The sequence below is a fragment of the Ornithorhynchus anatinus genome, chromosome 6, assembly GCF_004115215.2.
Source record: "Ornithorhynchus anatinus isolate Pmale09 chromosome 6, mOrnAna1.pri.v4, whole genome shotgun sequence".
Lineage (NCBI taxonomy): Eukaryota > Metazoa > Chordata > Mammalia > Monotremata > Ornithorhynchidae > Ornithorhynchus > Ornithorhynchus anatinus.
In genome coordinates this window covers 46,796,608-46,803,258 of record NC_041733.1, presented here as the reverse complement: position 1 = coordinate 46,803,258, position 6,651 = coordinate 46,796,608, and the positions used below count along the sequence as shown (strand labels likewise).

Here is a 6,651-nt window from a genome sequence, read left to right as displayed (position 1 = left end):
TAAGCGGCCGGATACGGCTGGACGAACGAATGATGGCTGGGCCGGGGCCGGGCCTGGCCTGAATTGTACTCCCCAAGCTCTTAGCGCGGTGCTCCGCACGCGCTAAGCGGTCGGATGCGGTCGGGCGGATGGATGGATGGCTGGCCTGAATCGTTCTCCCCAGGCTCTTAGCACGGTGCTCTGCAACGCGATAAGCACTGGATAAATACGGTTGGATGAATGAATGGCTGGGCTGAATCGTTCTCCCCAAGCTCTTAGCGCGGTGCTCCGCACGCGATAAGCGGTCGGATACGGTTGGATGGATGGATGGATGGATGGATGAATGAATGGCGGGGCTGAATCGTTCTCTCCAAGCTCTCAGCACGGTGCTCCGCACGCGATAAGCGGTCGGATACGGTTGGACGAACGAATGATGGCTGGGCCGGGGCCGGGCCTGGGCCGAACTGTACTCCCCAAGCTCTTAGCGCGGTGCTCTGCACCCCATAAGCACTCAGTAAAGACGATCGAGTGAATGAATGGGCCGGGCCTGGGCCGAACTGTGCCCCCCAAGCGCTTCAGCACAGTGCTCTGCGCCCAGTGAGCACTCGGTAAATACGATTGAATGAATGGTCGGGGGGCTGGGCTGAACTGTCCTTCCCAAGCGCTTAGCGTAGTGCTCCGCGTAGAGTAAACTTGTCAGCTGTGTGACTGTGGGCGAGTCACTTAGCTTCTCTGTGCCTCAGTTCCCTCATCTGTCAAATGGGGATTAACTGTGAGCCTCACGTGGGGCGACCCGATTCCCCGTATCTCCCCCGGCGCTTAGAACGGTGCTCGGCACATAGTAGGCGCTTAACGAATACCAACGTTATCATGATCAGTAGTAGTAAACGCTCGCTGAAGACGATGGGATGAACGAGTGAATGGGCTGAATCGTCCTTCTCGAGCGCTTGGTACAGCGCCCTGCACACGGTAAGCACTCGAAAGATGCGATTGAATGAATGGGGTGGGGCAGGGCTGAGCTGAACCGTGCCTCCCGAGCGCTTAGCACGGTGCTCTGCACCCAGTAAGCACTCGGTAAAGACGATTGGATGAATGAATGAATGAACGCATGGGCTGGACTGGGCTGAATTGTCCTTCCCAAGCGCTTAGCACAGTGCTCTGCCCACCATAAGCACACGATAAGGACAGCTGAATGAATGAATGGGCTGGGGCTGGCCTGAGTTAGCCTTCCCAGGCGCTGAGCACAGTGCTCTGCACACAGTAGACGCTCGATAAAGACGAATGAATGAATGGATGAATGAACGAACGAATGAACGAACAGGGGCTGGGCTGAATTGTCCTTTCCAAACGCTTAGCAAAGTGCTCCGCACCCGGTTAGCACTCAAGAAATACGATTGAATGAATGAGTGTATGAATGGGCCTAGCTGAACCGTCCTCCCCACGCGTTTAGCACAGTGCTCTGCACATGTAAGCACTCAAAAAATACGACTGAATGAACGAATAAATGGGCTGGGCTGGACCGAATTGTACTCTCCAAGCTCTCAGCACAGTGCTCTGCACACGATAAGCACTCGATAAAGACGACCGAATGAATGAAAGAATGGGCTGGGGCTGGGCTGGACTGTTCTTCCCGGGCGCTGAACACAGTGCTCTGCACATAGTGAGCACCGAATAAAGACGATTGAATGGATAAATACGATTGAATGAATGAATGGGTTGGGCCGGGCCCGGGCTGAAGTGTCCTCTCCCAAACGCTTAGCCCAGTGCTCTGCACACAGTAAGAGCTCAATTAATACGATTGAATGAATGAATGAATGAATGAATGAATGGGCTGGGGCAGGCCCGGACCAGATGGACCTAGGAGGAAGGAACCACTCATTCATTCGTGCATTCCATCCTACTTATTGAGCGCTTACGATGTGCAGAGCACGGGGCTAAGCGCTTGGGAGAGGACGCGACGACAGAGTCGGTAGATCTCCCGCCGGCCAGGAGCTTACAGTCTAGAGGAGGAGGTAGACGGGAGGTAGAACTGTAACTGTGGCCCCATTGTACTTTCCAAGCGTTTGGTCCAGTGCCCTGCACCCCGTAAGCGCTCAGTAAGAGCGACTGAACGGATGAATGGCATCAAGCGCTCAGTCCGGTGCTCGGCACACGGGAAGCGCTCAATAAGTACGACCGAATGAATCGAAACAGGAGGCGTGAGCCCCACGCGGGACGGGGACCGTGACCAGCGTGACGACCTTGTATCCTCCCCAGCGCTTAGAACGGTGCTTGACCCACGGAAAGCACTTAACAAATACGCCGGATATTATTATTATTATCATTATGATTATGATTATTAAGACCGTGAGCCCCGTGTCGGACAGAGACCGTATCCAACTCAATAATGATAGTGATGGTGTTTGTTAAGCGCTTGCTCGGTGCCAAGCACCGTTCTAAGCGCTGGGGGAGAGACGGGGTCATCGGGTGGCCCTACGGGGGGGGCTCGCCGTCTCCGTCTCCGTTTTACAGATGAGGTCGTGTCTTCCCCAGTGCTTAGAACAGTGCCTGGCACCTAATGAGTGCTCAACGAATACGACGAGTATTAGTAATATTATTATTAAGACTGTGAGCCCTTTGTGGCACAGGCGCCGCGTCCAACTTGATTACCTTGAGTCTTCCCCGGCGTTCAGCTCAGTGCCCGGACCACAGTAAGCGCTTAACAGAGATGCTGAGGATTAGTATTGTCATCATTATTATTATTAAGACGGTGAGCCCAACGTGGGTCAGGGACCGGGTCCAACCCTAGTCGCTTCTGTCCTCCCCAGTGCTCAGAGAGGTGCTTGACACATAGTAAGCGCTTAACCGATACCACAATAATGATGATGATGATGCTAATTACGATTATTTATTATTATTATTTATTATTATTATTATCAGAGGAGGGAAGGCGGGTTTCAGCCGTAGAGCGAGAGAGGTCTCAGGGTAACTCTGAGGCCGGCTCGTAGCGGGCCAACTATTAATAGCCCCTAACCCAGCCGAATATCGAGATCTGTGAGTCATCGGCTAAAAATAGCCCAGAGAGGTAGCGGCTCCCCGGCAGCGCGGCCCAGCGGGTAGAGCCCGGGCCTGGGAGTCAGAGGATCCTGCGTTCGAATCCCGCCCCCGCCCCTCGTCCGCCGGCGGGCCTCGGGTCAGTGGCTTCACTTCCCCGGGGCCTCGGTTCCCTCGCCTGGAAAACGGGGACGGAAAGGGGGAGCCCCGCCTGGGGACCGGGTCCGACCCCGTCTGCTCGGATCCACCCCGGCGCTCAGCGCAGTGCCCGGCCCGTAGTGAGCGCTTCCCAAGAGCCACAGTTACTGTTATGACGGGTTAAGCGCTGGAGTCGACCCCAGTTAGGTTGGATGAACCGGGGGCTCACGGCCCACGTCGGAGAGAGGGGGGTTTAGGCCCCATTTTCCAGATGAGAGAACTGAGGCACGGAGAATAAGAATGTTGGTATCTGTCGAGCGCTTACAATGCGCAGAGCACGGTTCTGAGCGCTGGGGGAGATCCGGGGTCATCGGGTCGTCCCACGTGAGGCTCACGGTCTTCATCCCCATTTGACAGATGAGGTAACTGAGGCACAGAGAAGTGAAGTGAAGTGAGCGGCCCAGGGCCACCCGGCAGGCAAGGGGCGGAACCGGGATTAGAACCCAGGTCCTTCTCACTCCCAGACCCGGGCTCTGCCCACCAGGCCACGCTGCTTCCCCATCTCTCTTCCCATCCGCTGATATTCCTTATCCCGTTTCCCGTCTCCTTGATATACGACCTCTTTCCGCCTGCGCCCCCCAGGTCAAAGAGTGGTATCTATTGAGTGCTTCCTGTGCGCGGAGCACCGTACTAAACGCTTGGGAGAGCGCCGTACCACAGAGTGGGTAGAAACATTCCCTGCGCACAACGAGCTCACAGTCTAGAGGACTCCCTAAATATCCCATCGATCGACGAATCGGTCGTTGATATTGATCGAGCGGCGTGGCCCAGCGGGTAGAGCCCGGGCCCGGGAGGACCCGGGTTCCGATCCCGGCTCCGCCCCTCGTCTGCCGGGTGACCTTGGGGAGGTCACTTCCCTTCTCTGGGCCTCAGTTCCCTCATCTGGAAAACGGGGATGGGGACGGTGAGCCCCGCGTGGGACCGGGTCCGACCTGATTGGCTCGGATCTACCCCAGCGCTTAGAACATAGTAAGCGCTTAGCAGAAACAAATATCGTGTGCCAGGTGAGCTTGGGACATAGTAGGCGCTCCACAAATACCGTCGTTATTATCGAGCGTTTGCCCGGCGCTGGGCGCTGCACTAAGCACTCGGTAGAGCGCCGCAGTAGCAAGGCCTCGGTCGCAGTCTCCATCCCCATTTGACGGGTGAGGGAACCGAGGCACAGAGAAGTGAAGTGACTCGCCCAAGGCCACACAGCAGGCAGGTGGTGGAGCCGGGATTCGAACCCAGGACCTTCTGACTCCCAGGCCCGGGCTCAATCCGCTAAGCCTCAGGACTGCACAGATATAATAATAATAAACACTGTGGGTGAGGGAAAAGAGATTCTGGATATTGGGAATGAGGGAAGCAGGGTGGCTTAGTGGAAAGAGCCCGGGCCTGGGAGTAATAATTCACAATAATGATAACAGCGTGGCTCAGTGGAAGGAGCCCGGGCTCGGGAGTCCGAGGTCACGGGTTCGACTCCCGGCTCTGCCCCTTGTCCGCTGGGTGACCGCGGGCGAGTCACTTCACTTCTCTGGGCCTCAGTTCCCTCATCTGTCAAATGGGGATGAAGACCGGGAGCCCCGCGTGGGACGACCTGATTACACCGTATCCCCCGCAGCGCTTAGAACGGTGCCCTGCACATAGTAAGCGCTTAACAAATACCAATAGTATTATTATCATGTGCCGAGCACTGTTCTAAATGCCGGGGTAGATAGAAATGAATCGGGACGGACACGGTCCCTGTCCGCCACGGGGCTCACCGTCTTCCTCCCCATTTTCCAGATGGGGGAACTGAGGCCCGGAGAAGCGAAGGGACCGGCGCAAGGTCACACGGCAGGCAAGTGGCGGAGCCGGGATGAGAACCCGGGTCGTTGGGACTCCCGGGCCCGGCCTCTGCCCGCTAAACCAAGCTTAGTGAGTCAGAGGACTTGGGTTCTAATCCTAATCTTATCTAACCCTAATCTTATCTAATCCCAATTTTATCTAATCCTAATCTCATCAAATCCGGTCCTCAGTCGTGTGACCTCGGGTGAGTCACTTCACTTGGTTCTTTCCTCATCTGCGAATCCGGGATTCAATAACTGTTCTCCTTCCTGTTTAGACCCTGAGCCCCAAGGAGTCACCTGGATCATCTCCAATCTACCCCGGGATTTAGTACGGTGCTCGACACATAATAAGCGCTTCCCGAATACCACATTTTTTTTTTTTAAAGGGAATGCAGTATCTCGAGGAAAGAAGAAGAGGGATGGAAGCCTGAACGAGCCTGGGAGTCTGAAGACCTAAATTCTAATCCTAATCTAATCCTAATCTGATCAAGCGCTTGCTGCGTGACCTCGGGTGAGTCGCTTCGCTTCGCCGCGTCCGTTTCCTCGTCTGCAAAATTGGGATTCGATAACCGTTCTCCCTCCTGCTTGGACTCTGAGCCCCAACGTGGCAACCGATCATTTTCCATCTAACCCAGGATTTGGTACGGTGCTTGGTACGTAATACTCTCTAATTCTATCTGTTTTTATGGATGCTATTGATGCCTTCTTACTAGTTTTGATGTCCGTCGGTTCCACCTTCACCACATCGCTAAAATCGGCCCTTTCCTCTCCATCCAAACCGCTTCCACGTTAATCCCGTCGCTCAACCTCTCCGGCCCGGACGACCGCCTCGGCCTCCCGGCCGACCCCCCCCGGCCTCCGGCCTCTCCCCGCTCCGGCGCGGACTTCCCTCCGCCGTCCGCCTCGCTTTTCTACGGAGACGTCGGGTCCGCGTCCCCCCGCCCCTCCGGACCCTCCGACGGCGGCCCGGCCGCCTCGGCGTCCGGCGGGGAGCGGCGGCCGTGGGGTCCGGAGGCGTCGGCGGGGCGGCCCCCTCCTCCCCGCCCTCCCCGATCTCCTCCTCGGGCCCGGCCCGCACGCTCCGCTCCTCTCGCGGCCACCTGCTCCCGGGGCCTCGACGTGGCCCGTCCGGTCGCCGACCCCCGGCCCCCGGCCCGGCGCGCCCTCCCTCCTCACATCAGCCCCCCGCTCTCCCCCACTTCCAAGCCTTACGGAAGGCCCGTCTCCTCCGGGGGGCCTTCCCTGCCAGAGCCCCCCACTTTGCCCCATCTCCCCTCCCTTCCGCGTCCCCCCGACCGGCTCCCTTTGTTCATCCTCCCGTCCCAGCCCCGCACCCCCGGTGTCCCCCTCCCTCATTTCTTTCTCTTCCTGTCCCTCTCCCCCCGCCTAGACTCTCGGCTCCTTGTGGGCAGCCAACGTGTCTGCTTATTGTTCTACTATCCTCTCCCCGGCGCTTAGTCCAGTGCTCCGCACGCAGTGAGCGCTCAATAGATGGGAACGACCGCCTCACTGCCACGGAGCTCACGCTCTTCATCCCCATTTTACAGACGGGGATGAAGACTGGGAGCTCCACGGGGGACAGGGACCGTGTCCGACTTGAGTTTGGATCTACCCCAGTGCCTAGTACGGT

The 6,651-nt window shown here is 57.3% G+C and overlaps 1 long non-coding RNA gene across 1 annotated transcript; it reads left to right on the top strand.

The window, feature by feature from the left end:
- The first annotated feature begins 791 nt into the window (after positions 1 to 791).
- Positions 792 to 6,608, top strand: LOC114812949. Its single transcript, XR_003760562.1, has 3 exons — positions 792 to 948; positions 5,408 to 5,674; positions 6,569 to 6,608. It is a non-coding gene; the product is annotated as an uncharacterized LOC114812949 (long non-coding RNA).
- The last annotated feature ends 43 nt before the right edge of the window (positions 6,609 to 6,651 follow it).